This window comes from Brassica napus, chromosome C2, assembly GCF_020379485.1.
Source record: "Brassica napus cultivar Da-Ae chromosome C2, Da-Ae, whole genome shotgun sequence".
NCBI lineage: Eukaryota > Viridiplantae > Streptophyta > Magnoliopsida > Brassicales > Brassicaceae > Brassica > Brassica napus.
In genome coordinates, this window is record NC_063445.1 from 48,706,205 (window position 1) to 48,715,531 (window position 9,327).

The 9,327-nt window shown below is 46.7% G+C and overlaps 1 pseudogene; it reads left to right on the forward strand.

Moving 5' to 3' along the window:
* Window positions 1-3,907, forward strand: part of LOC125582453 — a 30,051-nt pseudogene extending 26,144 nt beyond the window's left edge.
* The last annotated feature ends 5,420 nt before the right edge of the window (window positions 3,908-9,327 follow it).

The following is a 9,327-nucleotide window of genomic DNA, read 5'->3' on the forward strand; positions in this document are numbered from 1 at the left end:
AGGATCATTTCCCTTTACCATTCATTGATCAGATGTTAGGGAGGCTAGCTAACCATCCTTATTATTGTTTCCTTGATGGATACTCTGGATTTTTCCAAATCCCTATACACCCAAATGACCAAGAGAAAACGACATTCACTTGTCCTTATGGTACCTTTGCATATCGAAGGATGCCATTTGGACTGTGCAATGCACCAGCAACATTCCAAAGAGCAATGATGTCAATTTTCTCTGATCTTATTGAGGATGTAATGGAGGTGTTTATGGATGATTTTTCTGTATACGGTTCTTCGTTTGCTACTTGTTTGTCAAATCTTTGCAGGGTATTACAGAGATGTGAGGACACTAACCTGGTTCTCAATTGGGAGAAGTGTCACTTCATGGTCAAGGAAGGGATTGTTCTTGGACACAAAGTTTCTCAGAAAGGAATTGAAGTGGACAAAGCCAAGATAGATGTCATGGTTGGTCTAGCTCCACCAAGAACAGTGAAGGATATAAGAAGCTTTCTGGGTCATGCCGGTTTCTATAGAAGATTCATCATGGATTTCTCTAAGATAGCTAGACCATTGACCAGGCTGTTATGCAAAGAAACTGCATTTCACTTCGATGGGGAATGTATGGAAGCTTTCAAAAACCTGAAGAATGCACTCATCAGTGCACCCATAGTTCAACCGCCAGATTGGGATCTCCCCTTTGAGATCATGTGTGATGCAAGTGACTTTGCTGTAGGAGCAGTCCTAGGCCAGAAGAGAGACAAGAAGTCACATGTGATCTACTATGCAAGTAGAACCCTTGATGAAGCTCAAGCTAAATACTCTACAACTGAGAAGGAGCTATTGGCCATTGTCTTTGCATTTGAGAAGTTCAGAAGCTACTTGGTTGGGTCAAAGGTGACTGTCTACACTTATCATGCTGCATTGAGACACCTCTTAGCCAAGAAAGATGCAAAACCAAGACTATTGAGGTGGATTCTGCTGCTACAAGAGTTTGATCTTGAGATCAAGGACAGGCCTGGAGTTGAGAATGGAGTAGCTGATCACCTGTCCAGGTTGAAGGTGGAGTGTGGAATCCCTATTGATGACAGACTTCCAGAAGAGCAAATGATGGCTATTCATGCAGTGGTAGCTGTTTGTGAGAAAGGAAAGAAACTTGAAGAGGTGAAGGCGGCTGATGAGAAGGGTCCTTGGTATGCTGATATAGTCAACTACTTAGCTAGTGGAAAAGAGCCATTGAATCTTGAAGGTTATGCCAAGAATAAATTCTATAAGGATGTGAAGAGATATTATTGGGATGAGCCTTACCTCTACATACTTTGTAGAGATCAACTCTATAAAAGGGCAGTGGCTGAAGAAGAAATTGATGGGATCCTTACACATTGTCATGGATCATCCTATGGAGGCCACTTTGCTACATTTAAGACAGTTGCAAAGGTGCTACAAGCTGGATTTTGGTGGCCTCACATGTTTAAAGACACCCAAGACTTTGTCTCAAGGTGTGACTCTTGTCAAAGAAGAGGAAACATCACCAAGAGGAATGAAATGCCTCAAAACCCCATCCTAGAAGTTGAAGTGTTTGATGTCTGGGGTATTGACTTCATGGGGCCTTTTCCTTCATCTTATACCAACAAGTACATACTGGTGGCTGTAGATTATGTCTCTAAGTGGGTTGAAGCAATTGCAAGTCCAACCAATGATGCAAAGGTGGTTCTAAAAATGTTCAAGAGCATGATCTTTCCAAGGTTTGGGATTCCAAGAGTTGTGATCAGTGATGGAGGGTCTCACTTCATCAACAAACTGTTTGCAAACCTCCTTAAGAAGAATGGTGTGAAGCACAAGGTTGCAACTCCTTACCACCCCCAAACAAGTGGTCAAGTTGAGATTTCCAACATGGAGATCAAGTCCATTCTGGAGAAGATTGTGGGGGTTACAAGAAAAGATTGGTCCATCAAGCTTGATGATGCATTGTGGGCTTATAGGGCATCTTACAAGACACCTTTGGGAACTACACCTTTCAACCTATGTTTTTATGGGTCAACCCAGGCTTGTTGGGTTAACCCAGCTCGAGTTTTAGTCTTCTATAACTACTTTTCAGACAAAAATTGGGGATCTATCTTGTTTTTCCAGAAAAAGAACACAAAAACTCTACCAAGAGAAAAGCTTGAATCTTTAGTATCTTTTCTTCTTATTTTCTTGTATTTGTTTGATTGATCACCAATCATGATTAACACCAAATCATCTTTGATTCTTGGGTTTATCATGAAGAGTAGTGAGTAGTTTCCTTAAGAATTCATGGGTTAGGGAGATTAGAGTAACTTAGTGAAGATCTATGGTGTTATTGTATTAGATCCTTGTATAAACTTGCTTGTTGAGTATTTTTAATGCTTGTTTAGTCTTGATCACTCTAAACCTGATTTCTAAACACTTCTCATCAGACATGATTAGATGAAGTGTTTGAATCATCTCAACTAAGCTCTAGTGAGATTAGCCAAGGACACTTGATGTTAAAATTGCTAGATAGTTATTAAACTTGAACTTAAAGATTGCTTGATTGAATTAAGCCAAAAACATTTGATGTTTAATGATTTCTAAGCAAATGGACATTTACCTAGACATAGGACTTGTCTAAAATTGTGTTTAGACTTAAGAGATTACTCTGATTGAAAGCTTGTCGCCTAGATTGGATCTTAGTTACTTGAAGTCAATTCCCAATACCCATGGATTCACTTGTCTAAATTGATTAAAACCTTGTTGTATTGCTCTGTTTGCTATTGCTACTTGTCACACACTCACCACTATTGAATCTGCTTAGCTTAAGAAATGACTTGTATTCTCACTGATTCACATCACTAGGACTGGTTCGACATTCACCCCACTATACTACAACACTTGCAATAGGCAAAAACCGTATTACCACTTGGGAGAGAAAGAAGGTTACCACGGCTCTAAGACATCTGAAGGAAATCAACCGGCTTCGAGACTCTCGTAGTTACGAGGTGACGCAGGAGCGAGTCCGCGTTCAAACAGACATGATCGCGAAATGCAACTAGCGTTTCTCTAAGATCCGAGACCTCGAGAGAAGTCGTGGCGACTTTGAGACAGCGAGGTCTCTGCAGAGCCAGGCTTTCGGGACGAAGAGATGCCTCGAAGCGCTCAAGGAGAGTGGGATCGATATCCCGCAAGAGAAGATCGACTTATTCGCCAAACGGGAGAAAGAGTTTGAAGAGCAGGCCAATAGCCTGACCGTCGGCGGGATCCCGGAAGAGCTTCTCTGCCTATCTCCTCTTCACCTCCCGTCTCCTTTTCTTAACGAGAACGTCTCGGCGGCGATTGATCCATATGGGTCGAACGCGAATCTGATCGACGCTAGAACTGCAGCCATTCTTCAAACGCCCACGAGTTCTCAGGGTGATCAAGCGATCGAGGGAACGAACAACCCAACTGAGAGAGAGCTCTAGGAATTGTCCGTTCGAGAACGAGGAGACGTCGTGGGAGTTGAAAGGGCTGAGGACGCTTCTGGACCGACGATTGCTCCAGTTGTTCCGGTCCCAGCTCCCATCGCATCCAACTTTGTGGTGAACGAAGAAACGTCGACTCCAGCGCTTGGAGCTAGCGATGCGACTTTGACTCATCCTCTGGGAAAAGATGGGGCAGGATCGAATCCCGTGGATCTGCTCGAACTCTTCGATTCTTCAGCTGAGGAAGACGGCGGGGAGAAATCCGAAGAACAGGTTCCCGACAGCAATCCACAAGGGACAAAGGGGAACTTTGGGGAGTCTTCGGCCAAGGAGCAAGGCAACATCGACGAAGTTGAGAACCCGTCTGATCCGATGATAGATGGGACCGGAAGTGCCTCTGATCAGCTTGGAGCTCAAGTCGTCAGAGAAGAATTTGATCACGCTGAAGACTGATTTCATGTGTTGTTGTTGTTTCTCTTAAGCTTTCTGTTTTTAGCCCTGCGAGGCTTTTGTTGTTGTAGCTTCAAACTTCTTTACTTTGTGACTTTGTTTCTCGTTTCGAACCTTTAGTAAGTCTTTAAGGTTGTTTCTAGAGTTAGAAGTTTTTCAACGAAGTTTGCCTTAGTCGTGAAATATGATTTCTTGGACTCAGAAATGCTAGTTGCCTTTCGGTGAGTCGATGAATTTTGTTTCGGACTTTAGATTATAACGATTTGGACTTGGCGATCCGGTCAGTGTTTCGAAGTAAACCGGAGGATCAATCGTTCGGTTCATCGAGTCTTGACGCGTTATGCCGTCAGTTCGAGTCATTGAAAAATCGAAATCTTCGATTTCGAAGAGAATCGTTTGTTTTCGAGCGACAGCGGTTCTCAATCGTCCTCAAAGTAACCCCAGAATATTGGGTCGGCCAAACCCAACTTTAAAGGGTCATGAGGTGACTGAAAGCCGTCGTCTCGATCGTATCGGCTGTGACCGTGATACGACCGGGAGTCCCCGGAGCACGTGTCTGATCAGGACTTGCTCGTTAGTGGGCACGAGTGCTAGTACGTTCGTCCGAGAGACAGGGTCATGTTCGTGCATAAGCATCGCCAAAACGATTCGTGCTTCCTCTTGTTGAGGGAATCTGTTTTGATTTTTTTTTGGTTATAGCTGGACCGGTTAAGGCTGCCTACGTACCTCTGGGAGAGGAACAAGCCACTCGTAGTTTCTTTTTGGTGAGCGAAAGTGGCAGTTGATGCGAATTCACTCTTTTTTTTTTTTTTTTTTGCGAGTGAAAGTGACTGATTGTCATTCACTCATTGGTTTTGAGGTCTGATCGAGGGAAAATGGCAGATGCTCGATCGTTAGATACGTTTCTCAAGAGTAGTATCCATGCTCTGGGAACAGGTTCGCCAGTCGATGCCTCGAGTCGGTAGACTTCTGGTTTGACGACTTGGGCAATCTTGTATGGTCCTTCCCAGTTAGTCCCAAGCTTGCATGTGTTTAGCTCCTTAGTGTTTTCGAACACTTTGCGGAGTACGATATCGCCCAGCTCAAGGGGTCGAGACTTGACCTTCTTGTTGTAGTAGCTGTCGATCTGATGCTGATGGTTCTGGATGCGGAGCAAGGCTTGGTCGCGTTGTTCTTCGATAGCGTCTAAAGCGTCGAGAAACATGTCGCTGTTAAGCTCAACGTTTTGTGGCATTTTTGACCGACATAGACTGGTTACGTTTACTTCGGCGGGGGCCATAGCTTCGACTCCGTGGGTCATTGAGAAAGGAGTTGATTTTGTTGCTCCTCGAGGAGTCGTTCTATGCGACCAGAGAACACCGTCGAGTTCGTAGGCCCATCATCCTTTTTTCAAGTCGAGTTCGTCGGTACCACGGACTCGATGTGTTGAGTCGGATTCTCCATCTTTCGCAGAACTCTTGAAACTTGCTCGATATGAACTGGGAGCCATTGTCAGTCACTATTTCGTAAGGTAGGCCGTGGCGACAGATGATGGTTTTCCACACGAACCGTTGAACTTATTTTTCTGTTATGCTGGCGAAAGCTTCTGCCTCGATCCACTTTGTGAAGTAGTCAGTTAGGACTAGGACGAAGCGTTTCTGTCGAGAGCTCGGCATAGGGCCGATTATGTCCATTCTCCATCGCATAAAAGGGTATGGTGCCGTCATTGTCTGTAACAGCTCTGTCGGGGAATGGATTGTCGAAGCGTGTCTCTGGCATTGGTCGCATCTTTGAGCGTACGCCTCGCAATTCGCGTTCATTGTTGGCCAGTAAAAGCCGAGGCTTTTTACTTTTAAAGCGAGTGCTCGACCTCCGGAGTGATTTCCTGCAGCGCCTTCATGCGTTTCGGCCATGACAAGGTGCATTTATTCGCCGTTGATGCACTTCAAGAGTACTTTGGTTGCAGTCCATCGATGGAGTTCTCCATCCAAGATGACGTAGTGGGCACTCCTTGTCTTGAGTCGTCTTGCAATCCATTTCTCGGGAGGTAGCTTTCCATCGACCAGATAGTTGATGAATTCTGTCCTCCAGTCGGTAGCTTCAATTTGTTCCGCTGCGGGATCCTCGTCCATGTTGATCGCTTCGGTTATGGGTGCTACGACGATTACTTCGTTAGGCGGGAGCTCAATGCTTGGCTTGTCGATCTTGTGGATGGGAATGGTCCGTTTCACCTGATCGCGCAGCCTGCTGCCCAAGGCGGTGAGGGCGTCGGCGCACGCGTTCTCTCCTCTAGGGAGTTTGGTGAGTTCGAAGAATTCGAAGTCCTTAGCGAGTGGTTGAATGACTTTAAGGTACACGTCCATTCGTTCGTTACGAGCATCGTAGTCGCCGCTAAACTGACTGGTAACGAGTTGTGAGTCGCAGTATGCACTGAGGCGTTTTCCTTTGACTGCCTTAGGAAGTCGTAGTCCTGCGATCAATGACTCGTATTCCGCTTCGTTGTTTGAAGCGGCGATGCCGAAACTGAATGACTGTCTGATTAGCTCGCCTGTTGGACACTGCAGTTGGACTCCTGCTCCTGATCCTTTGTTTGTTGACGATCCGTCAACGTGAACTATCCAATTCTGACTTGGAAGGATTAGGTCTTGCTCTAGCTCTGGTGCGAGCTCGATCAGGAAGTCAGCGAGGACTTGGGATTTTGCTGCTGTTCAATTTTTGAACACAATGTCGTGCTCGCTGAGCTCGATAGCCCACTTCGATAACCGTCCGGACTGGTTGGTGTTCAGCATTACTGTGCGGAGTGGTTGATTCGTTAGTACTTCGATCGTGTGCGATTGGAAGTAAGGACGCAGCTTCCTCGCTGACGTGATAACTGCAAGAGACATTTTCTCGAGGGTGGGGTATCGTGTTTCCGGATCGGTCATCCGCTTACTCGTGTAGAAGATGGGCTTCTGCTCTCCTCAATCCTCTCAGATAAGGATGCTGCTGACCGCGGTGGAGGATAGTGCGATATAAAGAGAGAGTGTATCACCGGCTTCTGGTTTCGATAACACGGGAGGAGTCGTAAGGTACTGTTTGAGTTGTCCGAATGCCTCTTCGCATTTATCGTCCCAGACGAAACGTTTATTTCCGTGCAGTAGCTCGTAAAATTGGAGGCATTTACCCGTGGACCTAGAGATGAAGCGGTTCAATGCTGCAATCCTTCCCGTGAGTCGCCGAACTTCTCTGCTGTTCTTTGGACTAGGGAGATCAAGTATGGCTGTGATCTGCTTGGGATTCGCCTCGATTCCTCGCTGGGTGACGATGTATCCCAGGAACTCGCTTGAGGTGACGCCGAATGTGCATTTTGCCGGGTTGAGTTTCATTCAGAGTTTTGAAGCATTCTTTTAGATGATTTAGATGGTCCGCCGCGCGGAGTGATTTAACCAGCATGTCGTCGATGTAGACTTCCATCGTGTTCCCCAATTTGTTGGTGAACATTCGATTGACGAGTCGTTGGTAAGTCGCACCGGCGTTCTTAAGGCCGAATGGCATCACTTTGTAACAGTATGTCCCTCTATCGGTGATGAACGCTGTCTTCTCTCGATCGTCTGGGTGCATCTTGATTTGATTGTATCCTGAGAAGACATCCATGAAAGTCAAGAGCTCGTTTCCAGCGGTCGACTCGACCAGTCGATCAATATGTGGAAGTGGGTAGCTGTCTTTGGGGCATGCTTTGTTTAGATCGGTAAAGTCGACGCAGACGCGCCACTTTCCGTTCTTCTTCTTGACGACGACCGGGTTTGCCAACCACTCTGGGTATCGTACTTCGGCGATTGAACCGGCTGCGAGGAGTCGCTCGACTTCTTCATTGACGGTGTTGCTTCGTTCGAGACCAAGCTTGCGTCTCTTTTGGCGAATAGGCTTGATGGTTGGATCTACATTCAACTCATGGGACGTTATGGCGGGGCTTATGCCCTTCATATCTGACGTCGCCTAAGCGAACGTTGATGCGTTCTGCTTCAGAAATTCGATTATCGCGCGTTGCATTTCTTCGGAGAGGAAAGCGCCGACTCGGATTACTTTGCTTTGGTCTGATCCGTCGATCGCGACTTCTAGAATCTAACCTTTTTTGGGTTGGATTTGCTTTCCTACTGCATTGATGCGAGGGGTCGGTTGTTGCATCTTCACCGTTGCAACCAGTAGGTCACGTGCCGCCTGCTGGTCACCGCGAATTGTCTACACTTGACCGTTCGGTCCTGAGAACTTCACGCACTGATGATACGTCGATGGTATTGCCTTCATTGAATGTAACCCCGAGGATTGCGTTATATGGAGCCTTTGTTCGGATAACGGAAAACTTGATGGTGCGTGTTACTCCACACGCGTAGACTGGGAGCTTGATCGTTCTGATCATCGTCTCGGAAGTCCCGTTGAATCCGGTGACGGAGCGAGACGATAGTTTCATATCGCGCAAATCGACTCCCATCTTATCAACTGTATTGCGAAATATCAGATCAACCGAACTGCCAGTATCGACTAGAACTTTGGCGACGTCGCACTTCGTGATTCCTACTTTGACGAGTAGGGGGTCGTTATGAGGTAGGTGAACGCCGATGGCATCGTCAGATGAGAAAGTGATCGAGGGATCATTCTCAGGTTTCAATGGCCATTTCTTCGAGGTTACTGCCTGTCGTTGATGGTCCTTGACTGACCGAACCGAGTCACCGCAAGGTGGCGAGCCTCCCATAATCACGTTTAAGAAGGGAGAGCGCTCGACCCGTCTGTTTTGTAGATGGACCCTTAGGTCGTTAGACGAGTCCTCGACAATATGTTCGTGTGCACCACCGTTCTTGGCTTTCGTGACCTCTAGCTTTCGTCGTAAGTCAGAACGTGTAGGTCGGTTGAGCTTGATCCTGAGGTCTTCTGATTTCGAGTTGAGCTGATCGCGTAGGTTGACGACTCGTGGCTTGAGCTGGGGTTGAACACTGGAGTCGTCGACTCTTTTAACCTTGGACTCTTCGATGATTGAACGAAGATCGTTTTTAGAGTCGCACACACGGTCGATTGTCTGCGACTTTCGCCTGATCTTGTTTCTCAAGTCATTCGACACTCCCGGTCTGCCGTTTTCACTTGGTCATTTGTTGGAGGATTCGTGCGAATTGCGGCCTTTGCTGTCCTCTTCTTCACCAGAGGAGGAACTTGGTCGTTCGAGGATAACTTGGACGCGTCGACGGTTACGAGGTTTCTCTTCTTCGATTTGTGCTTCGCCCTCGTCTTCGTCCTGCTCCTCTGGTTTGTCATCTTCTGCACGTTTGGGAGGGTTCCGGCCTTGTCTTGATTTTTATGAGCTTTCTTTTCTATGTTTTTTCTCCAGCTCTTGGTGTTGTTCTGCCTAGGCTTGGGAAGCTCGACGTTGGCTGTTCCGTTTTCGTAAGATGAGAAGAGCGCATCGACCAGGTGCC